The 10948-nt window shown below is 45.1% G+C and overlaps 1 long non-coding RNA gene across 1 annotated transcript; it reads left to right on the top strand.

Annotated features, from left to right (window-relative positions):
• Positions 1–6140: 6140 nt before the first annotated feature.
• LOC123481118 lies at positions 6141–10866 on the top strand. The gene is made up of 3 exons (XR_006657322.1): positions 6141–6593; positions 8359–8389; positions 10750–10866. It is a non-coding gene; the product is annotated as an uncharacterized LOC123481118 (long non-coding RNA).
• The last annotated feature ends 82 nt before the right edge of the window (positions 10867–10948 follow it).

Consider the following 10948-nt stretch of genomic DNA (forward strand, 5'->3'; position numbering starts at 1 on the left):
GGTGGTTCCCAATCAGAGGCAGCTGATTCTCGTTGTCTCTGATTGGGAACCATACTTAGGCAGCCGTTTGGGCAGTTGTGTTTTGTGGGATCTTGTTCCGTGTTGGTTTGTTTGGTAACCGAGGACTTCACGTTTCGTTTTGTTGTTTTTGTTTGTGTGGTGAATATAATAAAAGATGTACGTATTCCACGCTGCGCCTTGGTCTACTCCTTTTGACGATCGTGACAGAAGATCCCACCAATACTGGACCAAGCAGCGTGTTTCGGAGCTAACGCCGGGTAAGGAGATGGAGAAGTTGGCGATGGCCCAGGTGGGCCAATGGTGGTCCTGGGAGGACATGTTCGAGGGCAGAGGACCATGGGCAAAGGTTAAAGCCTTGGCGAGAGAGGAGGTACGGCGCCATCAGTGTCGTCGTCGGACAGGCGAGAGGCAACCCCAAGAAATGTTTAGGGGGGGGCACATGGCATGGACGACGGGGCTGCTGGAGGCAGATAAGGGGCGAGTTTGTGGACGAGGAGAGAAGGCCACCGGGTTACGGGAGCCATTGGTGATTAGAGGGAGGGAAAGTGTAGAGGCACGGCGAGAGGTACTGAAGTGTGTTGCCAGTCCGGTCCGGCCCGTTCCTGATCCCCGTATAAGGCCAGTGGTGTGTGTTCCCAGTGCGGTCCGGCCTGTTCCTGTCCCTCGCACCAAGCCTGTGATGCGCGTCGCCAGCCCGGCCCGGCCTGTTCCTGCCCCTCGCACCAAGCCAATGGTGCGCGTTACCAGCCCGGCCCGGCCTGTTCCTGCTCCCCGCACCAAGCCAGTGGTGCGCGTCGTCAGCCCGGTCCGGCCCGTTCCTGCTCCCCGCACCAAGCCAGTGGTGCGGCGTCGTCAGCCCGGTCCGGCCCGTTCCTGCTCCCCGCACCAAGCCAGTGGTGCGCGTCGTCAGCCCGGTCCGGGCCCGTTCCGGTTCCCCGCACAAGCCAGTGGTGCACGTCGTCAGTCCGGCACGGCCCGTGCCTGTTCCACCGGTGCCTGGTCCGGCACCGGTCAGCTGCTCCACTGCGGAGCCAGAGCAATCCGCTCCACCGGTGTCCAGTCCAGCTCCGGCCAGCGGGACCAGACCAGGGGTGCTACGGGGGGGTAGCGAGAGGGTGGTGGTCACGCCCGGAGCCGGATCCGCCTCCGAGGCGGAATGCCCACCTGGTCCCTCCCCTGTTGGTTTTGGTTGGCGCGGTCGCAGTCCGCGCCTTTGGGGGGGGGGGGTACTGTCACGCCCTGGCTCTGGGGACTCTTATATGTTGAGCCAGGGTGTGGATTGTCTATGTTGTATTTTCTATGTTATGTTCTAGATCATGTAGATCTATGTTGGCCAGGGTGGTTCCCAATCAGAGGCAGCTGATTCTCGTTGTCTCTGATTGGGAACCATACTTAGGCAGCCGTTTGGGCAGTTGTGTTTTGTGGGATCTTGTTCCGTGTTGGTTTGTTTGGTAACCGAGGACTTCACGTTTCGTTTTGTTGTTTTGTTAGTTGTGTAAGTACTCTAATAAAAGATGTACGCATTCCACGCTGCGCCTTGGTCTACTCCTTTTGACGATCGTGACAGGTCAATAAAAGATTGTGAGAATTAACAGCCTTACAGCAAGTATACAAAACACAGGTGCAAACTTTGCACTGGTGCAAACGCTTAATAAATCTGTCCTTGTGCCTTTCAATGCACTGCATGGTCTGAGAATTCAGAAATCTTGAATATTTTCACAATGCCTTTTTACTAAGCAGGTGATTGGCTAAGAGGCTGACCTCAATTTACCCTTGACAGCGAACCATAGAAGGTTATTTGAGTCCATGTGAGAATCAAGTCTGGTTTGCTACACAATTAATTTACTATTGTTTTTACTTTGACTCTCACTGTTATAAAACATTTGTCTCAATATATACAGTTGAAGTCTGAAGTTTACATACACCTTAGCCAAATACATTTAAACTCAGTTTTTCACAATTCCTAACATTTAATCCTAGTAAATATTCCCTCTCTTAGGTCAGTTAGGATCACCACTTTATTTTAAGAATGTAAAATGTCATAATAATAGTAGAGAGAATGATTTATTTCAGCTTTTATTTCTTTCATCACATTCCCAGTGGGTCAGAAGTTTACATACACTCAATTAGTATTTGGTAGCATTGCCTTTAAATTGTTTAACTTGGGTCAAACGTTTCGGGTAGCCTTCCACAAGCTTCCCACAATAAGTTGGGTGAATTTTGGCCCATTCCTCCTGACAGAGCGGGTGTAACTGAGTCAGGTTTGTAGGCCTCCTTGCTCACACACGCTTTTTCAGTTCTGCCCACAAATGTTCTATAGGATTGAGGTCAGGGCTTTGTGATGGCCACTCCAATACCTTGACATTGTTGTCCTTAAGCCATTTTGCCACAACTTTGGAAGTATGCTTGGGGTCATTGTCCATTTGGAAGACCCATTTGCGACCAACCTTTAACTTCCTGACTGATGTCTTGAGATGTTGCTTCAATATATCCACATAATTTTTCTTCCTCATGATGCCATCTATTTTGTGAAGTGCACCAGACCCTCCTGCAGCAAAGCACCCCCACAGCATGATGCTGCCACCCCCGTGCTTCACGGTTGGGATGGTGTTCTTCGGCTTGCAAGCAACCCCCTTTTTCCTCCAAACATAACGATGGTCATTATGGCCAAACAGTTATATTTTTGTTTCATCAGACCAGAGGACATTTCTCAAAAAGTACGATCTCTATCCCCATGTGCAGATGCAAACCGTAGTCTCGCTTTTTTATGGCGTTTTTGGAGCAGTGGCTTCTTCCTTGCTGAGCGTCCTTTCAAGTTATGTCGATATAGGACTCGTTTTACTGTGGATATAGATACTTTTGTACATGTTTCCTCCAGCATCTTCACAAGGTCCTTTGCTGTTGTTCTGGGATTGATTTGCACTTTTCGCACCAAAGTACATTCATCTCTAGGAGACAGAACGCGTCTCCTTCCTGAGCGGTATGACGGCTGCGTGGTCCCATGGTGTTTATACTTGCGTACTATTGTTTGTACAGATGAAAGTGGTACCTTCAGGCGTTTGGAAATTGCTCCCAAGGATGAACCAGACCAGTGGAGGTCTACAAAAAAATGTCGGAGGTCTTGGCTGATTTCTTTTGATTTCAATTGACTCAAATGATGTCAATTATCCTATCAGAAGCTTCTGAAGCCATGACATCATTTTCTGGAATTTTCCAAGCTGTTTAAAGGCACAGTCAACTTAGTGTATGTAAACTTCTGACCCACTGGAATTGTGATACAGTGAATTATAAGTGAAATAATCTGTCTGTAAACAATTGTTGGAAAAATTACTTGTGTCATGCACAAAGTAGATGTCCTAACCGATTTGCCAAAACTATAGTTTGTTAACAAGAAATGTGTGGAGTGGTTGAAAAACAAGTTTTAATGACTCCAACCTAAGTGTATGTAAACTTCCGACTTCAACTGTATATTATGTTTGAATAAGTATCTAAACCTATGTGCAGTATCTGTTGCCACAATAAGGGAATTACATAATTCCAGACACAAAATAACATGTGGCTAAGTTAAGTGCTCAAAGTAACTGAATTCATCCATCCCCATTATAAGTCCTGACAAACCTCAGGTTATTCTAGAGAGCAGTGTGGTGTGAGAGGAAGTCACATTTGTCACACACGTTTCAAAATAGTATTTTTACTCAAGGCCTGGCATTTATGACAGCGTTACATATGAAGCTTATCTTTGCTCAATACACAAGGAAACCTGAAACCTCACTACATGCAAATAAATGATGTTCACATCAGACATATATTCACACTTCATGAGATGAAACACCTAACTGACATAACCAGAGTTTGCCACTGTGCAGATTGTGGTCACTTATCACCATAAAAATCAGACTATTATTTATGGTCTGTTTATTTTAGGTCCGCATAAGAGATTAGATCTTTGACCTGGGGCCTGTAATACAGCTGGCAGACAATGGCAGGTGCTGTCTGTGAAGAGGAAAGATTTATCATCTGCCATTTCACCAAACCATATTCTCTCTCTCTCTCTCTCTCTCTCTCTCTCTCTCTCTCTCTCTCTCTCTCTCTCTCTCTCTCTCTCTCTCTCTCTCTCTCTCTCTCTCTCTCTCTCTCTCTGACAGCTGAGATGTTGGTGCAGGCACACTATTTCCGGTTAAGGACACAAAGCATCCAAAATAGCTTTACTGTATCTACAGTTGAAGTCGGAAGTTTACATACACTTAGGTTGGAGTCATTAAAACTCGTTTTTCAACCACTCCACACATTTCTTGTTAACAAACTATAGTTTTGGCAAGTCGGTTAGGACATCTACTTTGTGCATTACACAAGTAATTTTTCCAACAATTGTTTACAGACAGATTATTTCACTTATATTTCACTGTATCACAATTCCAGTGGGTCAGAAGTTTACATACACTAGGTTGACTGTGCCTTTAAACAGCTTGGAGAATTCCAGAAAACGATGTCATGGCTTTAGAAGCTTCTGATAGGCTAATTGAAATCATTTGAGTCAATTGGAGGTGTACCTGTGGATGTATTTCAAGGCCTACCTTCATACTCAGTGCCTCTTTGCTTGACATCATGGGAAAATCAAAAGAAATCAGCCAAGACCTCAGAAAATTTTTTGTACACCTCCACAAGTCTGGTTCATCCTTGGGAGCAATTTCCAAACGCCTGAAGGTACCACGTTCATCGGTACAAACAATAGTACGCAAGTATAAACACCATGGGACCACGCAGCCGTCATACCGCTCAGGAAGGAGACGCGTTCTGTCTCCTAGAGATGAATGTACTTTGGTGCGAAAAGTGCAAATCAATCCCAGAACAACAACAAAGGACCTTGTGCAGATGCTGGAGGAAACAGGTACAAATGTATTTATATCCACAGTAAAACAAGTCCTATATCGACATAACCTGAAAGGCCGCTCAGCAAGGAAGAAGCCACTGCTCCAAAACAAGCCATAAAAAAGCCAGACTACGGTTTGCAACTGCACATGGGGACAAAGATCGTACTTTTTGGAGAAATGTCCTCTGGTCTGATGAAACAAAAATATAACTGTTTGGTCATAATGACCATCGTTACGTTTGAATGAAAAAGGGGGAGCTTGCAAGCTGAAGAACTCCATCCCAACCGTGAAGCACGGGGGTGGCAGCTTCATGCTGTGGGGGTGCTTTGCTGCAGGAGGGACTGGTGCAGCGTGTGCGAGCAAGGAGGCCTACAAACCTGACCCAGTTACACCAGCTCTGTCAGGAGGAATGGGCCAAAATTCACCCAACTTATTGTGGGAAACTTGTGGAAGGCTACCCGAAACGTTTGACCCAAGTTAAACAATTTAAAGGCAATGCTACCAAATACTAATTGAGTATATGTAAACTTCTGACCCACTGGGAATGTGATGAAAGAAATAAAAGCTGAAATAAATAATTCTCTCTACTATTATTCTGACATTTCACATTAAAGTGGTGATCCTAACTGACCTAAGAGAGGGAATTTTTACTAGGATTAAATGTCAGGAATTGTGAAAAACTGAGTTTAAATGTATTTGGCTAAGGTGTATGTAAACTTCCGACTTCAACTGTATTTATCTATTGTCATAATGACTTCCCGTGCCCATTTCACCCACCGATTGTCAGGGAATTCTCTTCCTCTTTCTTTGCTAATTTCAGAAGTTCGCTGTATAAAGTATATGTAGCTAAACATATTATACATTTATAGGCCTATCAAGAATATAGGGAACGTGCAGACCAATACATCTAGTGTTCATGTGATTGCTTTTGAATAATCCTTAAAAACTACAGAATATGAAGAGCTTAAACAATTAAAAAGAAATGTACATTTGATGCCTCTGTGTTGACTTCGTGTATTTTGAGGACATTCATACAGCTTATGATAGACAGGGCTTCACTTATGCAGCCCTCCACTTAGGCCCAACTGTAGTTTAAACCCCCTCTTAACACCATAAAGACTATTTGTACTGTATACACTTCATACACAGTGTTCGCTATTATCTCCATAGCCGACAACACATCAGAACTAATTTCTCTCCCCACAGACCAGTGTGGAGAGGCCACCAAATCCCCAACAAATCCCCAAATCTTGTTTGTGAAAGATCATTATTTTACTAAGAAATTGCTGTTATGTCCAAAACAACCACATTGGCATAAAACAAATGAGTGTACTGATTTGACAGCCTTAAAAAAATGTATTCCTACTTGGTATCACGTTCGCTCTAGATCTAGCTTGGAGACAATACATGTCACCAATTTAGGTGCCACTGCCTAGGCTCTCCTTTTGTTGGACCATCTCTGTTCTTCTTCTATTTATAGATATCTCTCTCTCGTGATGGGAACAGTAGGATGACGCAGAGAGGGGGTTCAGAAGTTTTTTTTAACACAACACACCCCTAACAATAATTGCTGGAGCAGGCTTTGTTGCTTCTATCCTTTGTCCTGTGTCTGAGGCATTTGTGGGAGCATCGTTGTGTTCCGGTGACTGAGACAGAGACAAAGGCAGGCCAGCAGCCATGGATGATGTATACAAAGCAGCGGTGAGTACAGATACAGGGACGAAACCTGCAGGGTGGTAGTTAGGTGACACAGGGGAATGCTAGATAGTTTATGTCGAGGACAGTTAGAATCGATTGACTGAGGTTAGCTAGGAGTCTTCATCTGATATACTAAGGAGGAAGGAGGGTCATGATCTCAAACTTCCCTCATTGGCGTACCTGGGTGTACTGTGGCTGGACAAGCCAAAAACAAGGCACTGTTATGAAATCACATGCTTTTTCTTTGGGGTTTGTTGGCTCAGGTTGTGGAGTGGGTAGCCTAGCAGTTAAGAGCATTGGGCCAGTAACTGAAAGATCGTGGTTCGAATCCCCCTAGCCGACTAGGTGAAAAATCAGTCGATGTGCCCTTGAGCAAGGCACTTAACCCTAATTGCTCCTGTAAGTCACTCTGGATAAGTGACTTACAGGAATATAACAGCCCGTCATGACTGTGGTGTTATGTTTAACACATTTCACACAATGGCTATATGCTCCAGTACACACTCTCTGGACACGAGCCAGAGGATAATAGAGGTTAATGGGCCCTGAGGAAAGCCATCTCTAGCTGTTTGACTGAATTAGACATTGATGACATCAAGAAGCCCTAATCCGCTTCCAAGAGCTGTGAAAAGCGAGAAATGGGTTTACCAGTCAAGCTCAATTCGAGAAATAATTCACGAGAGCTACCGGGTTGTAAATGATGATTTCGGTATCCCCAAGATACCTTTGACAAACCAAGAGGTCGTAAAAGGAAACGGATTGGTAGTCACATATAGACATGTTCCCACCTTAGCGTTGATTGGTCAAAAGTAAATGCAGTAATATTGAGTGTGAAGACCCAACTAAACATGGTCATGTGATGGGAAAGCACAACATTCATTCAACACTCTCTTTTTGTAGAGGAGAGTAATCGAGAAGGGCCAGCAGAGCTTTTCTGAATGTGTTGACCATTATTGTCCAATTGAGAAAAGGATATTGTCCTTCTAACATAATTGTTAGCAGAGCTCAGTGTATCAATAAATTATCTCACCACAAGAGTTGTAAAGTCAATAGAAATTCAACATTGTATCTTTTGAATGAGCAACTTACAAGTACCAGGACTCACCAAGGTTAAACACAAAGTTATTCATGTTTTATGAGCCCAGCTATTCTGAAAAAGTTAATTAAACTTGAATTATCCCTGTGCTAGCACAACAGAAAGCACATTGTCATGTCATTATGATCATTTGAGCTCATCATTAGCTTCTCTGAGGACCCAGATGACGTGCTGTGTGTTTAGATGGGATTTCTGGCATTTCTCTACCTGACAACAATAGAACAAAGGACGATTAGGAGGAAGAAAAGTGTAGAGAGCTGTCGGCTCAAACAAATGTCCGTCAGTGGAGTCGGTGCCAGAGCCCCCCCTCGCCACACGACAAGAATAGTAGGTGAAGAAAGCAGCGTGACATTTCAGTCAGACTGCACCAGGGGTAGGTGGCTGTGCTCGACAGGTTTTCAGTTCAAGGAGAGAGAGAAGGGGCTGGAGTACTAATGGAATGCATTACACACTGCGAGGGCTAGGGGCTGACTGCAGATAAAGGTGAAGAGAGACAAGATAATGGGGAAATGGCCACCAATGGCCTCCAGTGTGGTCCAACTATGAGTGGTTTGTCAAATAATAAATGACAAGAGGCCAACCAACCTGCAGAATTTAGGCACATAAAGTAGGCTAAGATGAGTTCAAAAGCACTATAACTGCATTTGTAACTTGCCCCATTGTTCCCTTCAGGTTGAGAACTTAACAGAAGAGCAGAGAAATGGTGAGTCTTGCTTTTTGGACACAATAATCTCTCTAACAACCCCATGACATTTCTTCTTTACTTTTGCATGATTCATATCTATGGAGAAATCAAATCAAATCAAATCAAATTGTATTTGTCACATGCGCCGAATTCAACAGGTGTAGACCTTACAGTGAAATGCTTACTTACAAGCCTTTAACCAACAATGCAGTTTTAAGAAAGAATACCAAAAAAAATCACACACAAAAATATAATATAAAATAATACGAAATAAAAGTAACATATATTTAAAGAGCAGCAATAAAAATAACAATAGCGAGGCTATATACAGGGGGTACCGCTACCAAGTCAATGTGCGGGGGTACTGGTTAGTCAAGGTAATTGAGGTAATATGTACATGTAGGTAGAGTTATTAAAGTGACTATGCATAGATAATAAACAGAGAGTAGCAGCAGCGTAAAAGAGTGGTGGGGGAGGCAATGCAAATATTCTGGGTAGCCATTTGATTAGATGTTCAGGAGTCTTATGGCTTGGGGGTAGAAGCTGTTTAGAAGCCTCTTGGACCTAGACTTGGCGCTCCGGCACTGTTTGCCATCCGGTAGCAGAGAGAAAAGTCTATGACTAGGGTGGCTGGAGTCTTTGACAATTTTTATGGCCTTCCTCTGGTATAGAGATCCTGGTTGGCAGGAAGCTTGACCCCAGTGATGTACTGGGCTGTACGCACTACCTTCTGTAGTGCCTTGCGGTCGGAGGCAGAGCAGTTGCCATACCAGGTGGTGATGCAACCGGTCAGGGTGCTCTTGATGGTGCAGCTGTAGAACTTTTTGAGGATCTGGGGGCCCAGGCCAAATCTTTTCAGTCTCCTTAGTCTTGGTGTGCTTGGACCATGTCAGTTTGTTGGTGATGTGGACACCAAGGAACTTGAAGCTCTCAACCTGCTCCATTACAGCCCCGTCGATGAGAATGGGGGTGTGCTGGGTCCTCTTCTTTTTCCTGTAGTCCACAATCATCTCCTTTGTCTTGATCACGTTGAGGGAGAGGTTGTTGTCCTGGCACCACACGGCTAGGTCTCTGACCTCCTCCCTATAGGCTGTCTCGTCGTTGTCGGTGATCAGGCCTACCACTGTTGTGTCATCGGCAAACTTAATGATGGTGTTGGAGTCGTGCCTGGCCATGCAGTCATGAGTGAACAGGGAGTACAGGCGGGGACTGAGCATGCACCCCTGAGGGGCCCCCGTGTTGAGGATCAGCATTGCGGATGTGTTGTTACCTACCCTTACCATCAGGAAGTCCAGGATCCAGTTGCAGAGGGAGGTGTTTAGTACCAGGGTCCTTAGCTTAGTGATGAGCTTTGAGGGCACTATGGTTTTGGACGCTGTGCTATACTCAATGAATAGCATTCTCACATAGGTGTTCCTTTTGTCCAGGTGTGAAAGGGCAGTGTGGAGCGCAATAAAGATTGCATCATCTGTGGATCTGTTGGGGCGGTGTGCAAATTACAGTGGGTCTAGGGTTTCTGGGATAATGGTGTTGATAGTGTTGATGTGAGCCATGACCAGCCTTTCAAAGCACTTCATGGCTACAGATGTGAGTGCTACGGGTCGGTAGTCATTTAGGCAGGTTAGCTTAGTGTTCTTGGGCACAGGGACTATGGTGGTCTGCTTGAAACATGTTGGTATTACAGACTCAGACAGGGAGAGGTTGAAGAGAGTGAAGACACTTGCCAGTTGGTGAGCTCATGCTCAGAATACACATCCTGGTAGTCCGTCTGGCCCTGCAGCCTTGTGAATGTTGACCTGTTTAAAGGTCTTACTCACATCGGCTACGGAGAGCGTGATCACACAGTCGTCCGGAACAGCTGATGCTCTCATGCATGTTTCAGTGTTACTTGCCTCGAAGCGAGCATAGAAATAATTTAGCTTGTCTGGTAGGCTCGATTTCTTATAAGCTTTCGGGTTAGAGTCCCGCTTCTTGAAAGCGGCAGCTCTACCCTTTAGCTCAGTGTGGATGTTGCCTGTAATCCATGGCTTCTGGTTGGGGTATGTACGTACAGTCACTGTGGGGAAGACGCAATCGATGCACTTATTGATGAAGCCAGTGACTGATGTGGTGTACTCCTCAATGCCATTGGAAGAATCCCGGAACATATTCCAGTCTGTGCTAGCAAAACAGTCCTGTAGCTTAGCATCTGCTTCATCTGACCACTTTTTTATTGACCGAATCACTGGTGCGTCCTGCTTTAGTTTTTGCTTGTAAGCAGGGATCAGGAGGATATAATTATGGTCAGATTTGCCAAATGGAGGGCGAGGGAGAGCTTTCTACACTAGTAATACCCATAAGCTCCACTAAATCTGCTTCTCACCACTATGTCCCAACAGAGTTCAAGGCAGCCTTCGACATTGCAACATTAAGACACCATGTTACAGCTGCTGTGTCTGTGTGTGTGTGTGTGTGTGTGTGTGTGTGTGTGTGTGTGTGTGTGTGTGTGTGTGTGTGTGTGTGTGTGTGTGTGTGTGTGTGTGTGTGTGTGTGTGTGAGTGAGTGAGTGAGTGAGTGAGTGAGTGAGTGAGTGAGTGA

Source organism: Coregonus clupeaformis, chromosome 24, assembly GCF_020615455.1.
Source record: "Coregonus clupeaformis isolate EN_2021a chromosome 24, ASM2061545v1, whole genome shotgun sequence".
NCBI classification, from domain to species: Eukaryota; Metazoa; Chordata; class Actinopteri; order Salmoniformes; family Salmonidae; genus Coregonus; species Coregonus clupeaformis.